Consider the following 8,799-nt stretch of genomic DNA (forward strand, 5'->3'; position numbering starts at 1 on the left):
AAAAATGCATGCTCATGATGTATAAAAATTAAATATAAAGTTTGTAATTTTGAATTTTTGAGATGTACAGTAAATATGTATAATTTGGAAATAATTTTAATGAAGGAAATTTATGTATGGAAATGGATGAGAATTGAAGATATGAATTGAGATGCTGAAATTATTGTGAATATGAGACTTTATGATGTGAATATTGTTAATAGGTCAGATTTTTAACAAGTCAAATGTTAATAATATGGGGAAACTCTTACAGTTTTCATTTAAAAATTTTCCTTAATTAAATTACAATGAAATAGAATTGACCATAAATGGAATAAGATAGGACTAGGTGCTCTGGCATAGAAGAGTGAGATTTGGGTGAGTAGCATTACTCAAATTCCTAAAAGGTAATCCAAAGCTTATAGCTTAATTTGATGAAATTTTGAAAAAGAGAGTTTATGTGAGATTTAGGAAAGTTTCCTAAAAAGGGGAGTGATAAAAATAGTGAGGAAATTATTAGTGGTGTTTTGGGAAGCACTTTGAGTGCCACTATTTTTAGCATTTATCTCATTTGTAAATATCTCTTTGAACCTTCTATTTGTAATGGTGGAAGATTTATTCGGAGTTTGGCCATGGCATAGCCTAAAATTTAGGGTGAACCATGTTAAATTTTGTTATGTCATTTTTATTAATTATTATTACAGTATTTAATCTCTGTTGTCAGTGGTATCAAAGCTTTGACCCAACAAGTGGAATTAGAGATTTGATCCCAAGATAACTTGTATATTAACAATCCGTGTTGTCCCTCATAATAAAATCCTATAAGTTCGACTAAATTCTTGTGGTGTGTTTGGCCAATCACTTTAACTTCAGTCCTGAATTCTTTCTCACCTTACTTAACTATTTTTTCAAATTTCTTGACTGTAATTGGAATTGTAGTACCATTTCTACTACCTTGTTATAAACTATGCTAAAAGATCCCCTTCCTACCACTTCTTTAAAGCCATCTGTTGTGATAAAGAGCTACTCATAGCTAAAGCACAACAAATTGGATTTTGCAGCTCTTTCTGTACCTTTAGAGATCCTTTTATATTTGTTGTGGTAGAAGAAGAAAGAATAAAAACTTAACACTAAGTTAACAACCACAGAGCCTCCTAAGAGGACAAACACCACAAGGACCAAACTATCCTTGTTCTTCTTTTCATAAGGGAATGGAAGAGGTGCCGAATGAGGTTCTCTTCATGTAGAATCATCCTTTCTTAGTTTTATAAATGCCTTTCCATTAACTTTTTTATCTTGTCTACCAATTCAGAGTGGCAGCTTCTTTTTCTAACAAGTTCCTTCTCCAAACACAATAACATTACAAAAGCAATCTTTGCTACAAACTCTATGGCATTCATTAATATTATAAGGTGTATACCTCTTATAATCAAATGTTGGCCAATCAATATTCTCCACCTCTAAGAAATCAAAATCTTTTGGAGAATTAGACATCTTCTTTGCAAAATTGAGTATAAAAATCGAGTCTACATCCTCCATGATTGTCATTTGGATCAAGTATAGAAAATCTTTGTGGGTAGCTACATGTTGATCGCCTATCTTTGCTAAGTTGGTAGAAACCAATAAAACCGCAAGGCCCAATTCCTTTTAATCTAGAAAAATCAATGCAGATATTATCCAGCACTGAATGAATAATAGACCAACTTCCTCCATTGCCATAGATTTCTTAGGGCGCGTTTACTAGATGAAACCCCATCAAACTTAAGAGTTACTATGTGATAATTTTCTGTAGCTGGGACAACTGTTCTTTTAGTGAGGAATTCTTGTTTACCCCTTGCTCACAACACATAAAACTATGCATACTACTCGCAACCCAGCATTTGACAAGTTGGAATCTACAATATTGCTCCAAAAATAGGCTTCATATGCAAAACTAGTAGGCAAATTATTAGCATTAAGCACAACATTCCCATCTAGAATCAAATGAAACTGAAATGTTCCACTGGAGAAATTGGTCTCCATTAGTCTAGAATAGAGTATTTGGAAACCACTCTACAATGTCTGTCCAGGCAACAATCTCCTTGGTGTCTGTCTAGTAATAGCATATCAGTAGGATGATCAAAGCTCTACCATAAAATTTCAGAGGCTGAATTTGATACTATGAGGTTGCTTGTATCATTCATGAAAATTTACCACATCCCCCAAGTTGATATCAGTTTTCCAAATCTCTATGCCTTAAGGGCTAGTGAGAACTAGCCCATGATCAGTAGTTAGCTCTAGCTTGGATCTTACTGGTGTAAGGTCATCTCCATTTGCATACTATTTACATCACAATTTAATTTTAATATTTGTAGGCCCTAGTTAATTAATAGGTCAAAATATTGAATTAAATTGTCTATTTAATGTGACCTAAACCATAGCTCAAGTTGGCAGAAGACTAACATTCAGTGGGTATTAATTATTAATCATTGAACCAATTAAATAATTACATGTATAAATCGGTGTGATTTATTGGATAGTTATAGATATTTAATATCTAAAAAAAATCTACCAGAGATGATGGGCATGAAAGTGGAAAAGTGGGATAGTGGAGTAGTGGTGTAAGTGGGTGGTTACGAGTGGTTATGGGTGTTTACAGGTGGTTATGGATAGTGGCAAGTGGTGAGAGGTATGGACAAGTAGCGGAGAAAGTGGCCACCGGCAAACTTGGCCACTAAGCAACTCTTCCTCTATAAATAGATGTGTTGGGCTTCATTCAAAACACACACAACCAATCAATCAGCACCTGACAAACACAATTTCTTTACATTTTCAAGCGATCTTTTACTTTTTGGTTTAGCATCAGATTTAATTCCAGTCTCTTATTTTCAATTCAAGTAAGTAATTTACATTTTCTCTGTAAACATTTCAATTCCTATAAGCAATCTCTTTAGCTTTCAATGTAATTTACAACTTTCTTGTTCATATTTCAATTCCTGCTAAATTGCTTTTACTTTTCAATGCCAATTTACAATTCTTGCACATATTTACTTTTAAAGCAATTAGCCCTTTTAATTTTTAATGCTCAATTTACTTTTCCAGTAATGATTTAATTTTCCTACAAAATGATTAATTTACATTTTCAATGCACAAATTTACATTTCCCAAGCAATCAATTTACTTTTCTGCAAAGCAATCAATTTACTTTCCAGTCAAGTACTCAATACACTTTTCAATGCACATATTTAATTTTTTCCCCAATGATCAGCCTTTACTTTTCAAGTATAAATTTACTTTTCAATACACATGCTAACCTTTAATTTCTCTCAAGCGATCAAGCTTTTTTCAATTTTCACAAAGCTGAACAAGTAGATATCCTAACAAAGTGCATCCCAGTGGAGTTTGGGAACCTAAGAGAAAATTAGGTTATTTCTTTCCCTCCAATCGTTCTATTTAGCAATCAGACCGGTACACTTTTATTTTCACATTGGGATCACATTAGGTCAATGCAAATATTTTACTCGTGAGAAAAGGCCATACGTATTTTTTAAACATATAAATTAAGTAAAATAAATTTCATGAGGAAACATATACTAGACTATGGTTTTGTCAGGAATTTTGTTATACCATATAGCAAGCAAGTAAAGATCTCTTCTATTAAGCTAACGAAACCTAAAAGCAAAAGCCCCTAAAGGAGAAAGCCATGGTTGAGCTCCATTATCACCTACAGTGAGGGAGTCTCCCACCATTTCAATACCTATATTTTGAGCGAGTAATAAACATGCGAGCAAAAACAAGAAGAAGAGAAAACAAGCAAGAGAAGAAGCCATTGCAGAAACAGAGTTTAGATTTGCAAAATTGGATGGATTATATTTTGAGTGGTAGAGCTAAGCCTTTAATTTTTGATTATATTCATAAATAATGATGGTAAATTAAAAAAGAAGGAATATTTCATTAATATATAATTTACTAATTACTTAATTTAACTCAAATGAAAAATACTTCTAATTTTCTAATTTGCTTTACTAATATGTAAAATTAAATTTTTTATTTTTGTTTATAAAACAAATTATATTCAATGTACATTTATCAAAAAAATTAAAAATAATATAAAACCATTATAAGTTATTAAATACTTACTTGTCAATCAATATTTTTAATTGAAATTGCAAAAATTTATTAAAAATATCAATTATAGTATATTATCAATATGATTTTTATTAAATTTAATATGTTAAAATAAATAAAAAAATAAGTAATAGTAAATATATAAATTAATCAAGTAAAAAATATAGTCCAATAAAATCATATATTTCCCAAATTTAAAATACTAAATTTAGAATAAAATTAGTATTTTAATATTTCAATCCTCACTTTTTCAATTTAATTTTTGTAAAATTTTATTACTATGAAATTTATTTAAAGCATTAAAAGAAATTTTCAATTATATATAGAAGTTAAATTTCCCTTTTTTTTTTGTATAATTGGCTCCAACTGATACTGAAACTTAACACTCATGGCTTTAGAGATGACTCTAATATTACTAAACTAAAACTCATTATATATACATGTGTGTGTTCTAAAAAATCAATATAAAATTTCTCTTATAAAGTTAAAAAAAAATTAGTAAAATGTTAAATTTAATGATTAATTGAGATTTTACTTGAAGGGGTATTCATTCTTAAACTTAGGGCACTTAGGAAAATAGCTTAAAGAAAAATATTTTTTTAATAAAAAAAAATTAAGTTAGTTTCAACAGAGAAAGTCATTTTTCATTTTTTAAATTTTGATAATCTCATTAAAATATAAAAATACTTATATATATATACATATAATAAACAACTACTATTAATTTAATATTGCAATCAAACAATAAAAAAATATTTTTTTTATAAAAAATATATTAATATATTTCATATACAAATTATTTCTTATGAAACAAACATAATCTTATATATATATATATATATATATATATATATATATATATATATATATATATATATATATATATATATATTAAAAAGGCTAAAAATAAAGTAAAAGGGAAGACCTTTGTTACCAAGGCTCCCTCTAGCCCACCTTAAGATCGAATCATTCAAAGGAGGAAGCGAGAATTTGAGAGTTTCAGAAATGTTGGTGATAGGAACAGATATCAACAAGCTAAGTTGTAATCAATTAAAAGCATAAAGATATTAAGAAAAATTAAAAAGTAAAAGTCTAAAGATTATGAAATTTTGGGGAAACTGACATCTCAAGAAAGAAGTTTCCTACTTGGTTTGTTGAAATTTATTCTTTAAGACCGGGCCAAGAGTTTGCCTGCCCCAATTAATACTCAAGTAAAATGGACTGAATTAAAAAAAAATTAAAAAAAAAGGGAGCAAATTGTACTGAAAACTAATCAAGAAGTGGAAATTTCTTGTGAAGTGTTCTGTTTGATGTATTCTTTTCTTAATCAAGGTGGACATTTATTGTTACGTGGTGCATTTTTATGGGATCAAAATTTTATTTATATATAAAATTGATTCTATGCATAACATGCTAAGTTTTTTTTTTTTTTAATTTACAAAGACTAAACTTTGTTAATTAAAAAAAAAAAAAAAAAACTCTTCCATCAATAAAATTTATAGAAACTTTTGGAAAAACTTTTCACCAAATATTTTTTTAGGCCTCTTGGATGAAAAAATCTGAACCTTTATTTTATTGTTCATTTTATCTAAACCTTTTAATTTTGGACAATTATACCAAACTTTTCAAAATTGAAGAAATTTTATTCATATCTAAATTTTATCCCCAGATTTTAGTAGATAAATTACAATTTCGTCCATAAGGTTTGGTAAAACCTACAATTTAGACCTTATATTTTTAAAATCTAGCAATTTAGTTCTTAAGAAGGCAAAATCTACAACTTAGTCCCTCTGTCTAATTGACTGTTAATTATAGTTAAAATGAATAAAATACCCTCAGCTCTCTATATTTTTTTAGAAAAGAGAAAGGGAAAGTTGTGAGCTTCCCTACCCGATCTAATCATCTCAAACTGTGATCGATACGGGACCTGCCTCTGTCAATCAGTGAAAAAAAATTAAAGACCTAATACATAGATTCTAACCTATGTTTATATAACCCTAAAATCGCTACCATATTTATTTCACTAGTCTACCATATAATCACATAAATAATATGAAATATATAAATTAGTTCACAATCTAAATGTGTACCTTATTTGCATAAACAAATTGTTTCACAACTTGTTTTAAATAAGAGCCTCTAAAGATTAAGAACCAAGCTAAACTTGCACACATATAGGTGCACACTTATTTGTCCTTTTGTTACTTATTACAAATGACTTGTAAGGCTCTTATATGTGTTATTCAAAGTGTGCCAATCTTTTTGCCAATAGAGACATCTCTTCATGCATGTAACTATTAAGAAAAGTTACACCGCTTCATGCAGTTACATCTTTTGACTAATATACATGACTTTTGGATTTTGCCACCTTTTGACAATGTATATGACTTTTGGATTTTAAATCTAATGAATTTGGGTTGACCCACGTGAGTGACCTAGAGCATATTTCCAACATCTCTTACTCACACATGATAGGTCAACTTTCATTTCAAATTATGCAATATTCACATTTCACAAATAGAACGTGTAATCAATGCCTAATTTGAGAGCTCGATTGTTATATATCTGTTAAGGTAATGTAACATGTAACACCCTCACTGTAGCAATTCCGTACATTCTACTGTTTCGGTGATCAGTGTCCGTCTGGACAGCTAGAACATCCGAAAAAATATTTAAACTAAAGTGAGGAACCATAATTAACTCAAATATTAATAAAAAAAATTTAGAAAAAATTTTAGAAATAATATACAACCAAGTTAAATGAGCCGGTGCCCTAGCGATGGGTAACCTAGTGGGAAGTTGCGGTTCTCGCAACTAGGAGCCCTAGACCCGGGGGAAAATTCATAAAATAATTTTTGAGACTCCAGAGAAGGGTCATTGAGGTTCCTATGGCATTAGAATGTCAAGAAAATACTTAGAAAAATTTTTCAATCGATACAGACAATTTTGGTCTGTTAAGCCAAACGGAAGGCATTTTGGTCATTTGGCCTTCAGAGATGATTTTTGGCCGACTTGTCCAGTTAAGTAAATAATTATTATGACACAAAATGTGAATAAATATTGCTAAAAATTAAATTGAAAATAAGTAGAGAAGAGAAGAAAAGAAAATGGAAGAAAATACCAATTATGACATCATATGATGTCATTAAACACTTACCCACCAATCATATTTAATTAACACTTAAATTAACTAATAAAAAGTGGATAAGAATATAGCAAAAACCCAAAAAAAACTCAGCAACCATTCTCACCAAAAAACTAGCCGTCTCTTCCGTTCCACCCCTTTCCTCCATGAAAGCTCCACTAAAGCTTCAATTCCCACCTTAAACCACCTCAAAACCCTAACTTGCCTTCATTAAAAATTATCCCTACCACTAGAGCAAGCTTTGGGTAGCAATTTGAAAGGAAGAAAGTGAAGTTTTTAAGCCTTGGAAAGTGCCTAAGTCAAGGTTAGTGCCAATTTATTCTAAAAATTTTGTGTATGGCTGCCATTGAACATGATGTTGTTGTTATAAACTATGGATTGTATGTGTATGAAAATTTTAGTTGTTGGAGTTAGGGTTTGGACACAAAAACTTAGATCTTGTTCATGTGTTGGTGAAAGTAAGTTTTAATGGTCAATTAGTGACCATTTGGTTTTGTGTAAACAAGAAATGAAGTGGTTTGCGTAGTGGGAATTGAGGTTAGTATGGCTGCCCTTGGTGACCTGCAGGACTGGGCATGAGTCCAGCAGCTTTAGGCAAAAATAACTGGAGTTGTAGAGGTTTAATTGGTGCAAGGCCAATTGGACATGAAACTAGACACATAATGGCACAACTTCGGTGAAGAAACCCTACCCAGAAAACCAAACCAAGTTAGCTTAAAAATTGCCCTAATCTGGGTGACCTGCAGTCTGCCTAGGCAAAATGACTAAATGAACAGTATTTATTCATTTGGTCATAACTCAGTGTAGAAAGGTCCAATTAACCTGAAATTTTACCAGCAGAAATGTGAGACATAGACCTAAAACGTTCATGAAGAACACAAATCCAAATTCTGACCATAACCTAGTCAAATTGCCAACCAAACTTAGGTTACCAAATCTAGCAGAACTAGTTTTGCTCAGAATTTTGGATTCTGTTCAATCTGGCCAGTTATAGTGTTTAGGCCATAACTTAAGCTACAAAACTCCAAATGGAGTGATTCAAAAAAGGAAATATAACTAGACAAAATAAGGAACAACTTTCATAAAGACAATTTTGCCAAATTCCTATTGTACAAATGGCCAATGGAACAGTAAATATGAGGCTTGAAATCTAAAAATTTTGAATAACTAACACTAAGCTTAGAAATGGTATTGGCAACCAATACCAACAATTTTAGAATGCAAAATGTGGTATGTTGAGAGTATTAGAACTAATGTACCCATTGTCTATGCAAAAGTCAATATTTTAGTTGACTAATAAAATGAATAGTAACACCTAAGCTTAAATTTCAAGAATTGTACAATTTAAAAGTGTAACATGCTCTAGTACACCTAGCAAGGTTGGTTTTGATAGGTTGGCATGCCAATAGGGTTCAGTTAGCAGTACTGCATATGGCATTATGTCATTCTGTGATTTTATAGCTTTTAGCCATTCTGACATTGTGTTGATACTTGGCCTTGTGCTTAATATTTATTACAGCTCATTAGCTGTTCTGTTGCACACCGGGAGATACATATGTAACCGATAG

General features: G+C 30.6%; 1 pseudogene; it reads right to left on the reverse strand.

The window, feature by feature from the left end:
* Nucleotides 1–667: 667 nt before the first annotated feature.
* Nucleotides 668–3,788, reverse strand: LOC131174600 (G-type lectin S-receptor-like serine/threonine-protein kinase LECRK3; annotated as a pseudogene).
* Nucleotides 3,789–8,799: the final 5,011 nt, after the last annotated feature.

This window comes from Hevea brasiliensis, chromosome 16, assembly GCF_030052815.1.
Source record: "Hevea brasiliensis isolate MT/VB/25A 57/8 chromosome 16, ASM3005281v1, whole genome shotgun sequence".
Taxonomy (NCBI): domain Eukaryota; kingdom Viridiplantae; phylum Streptophyta; class Magnoliopsida; order Malpighiales; family Euphorbiaceae; genus Hevea; species Hevea brasiliensis.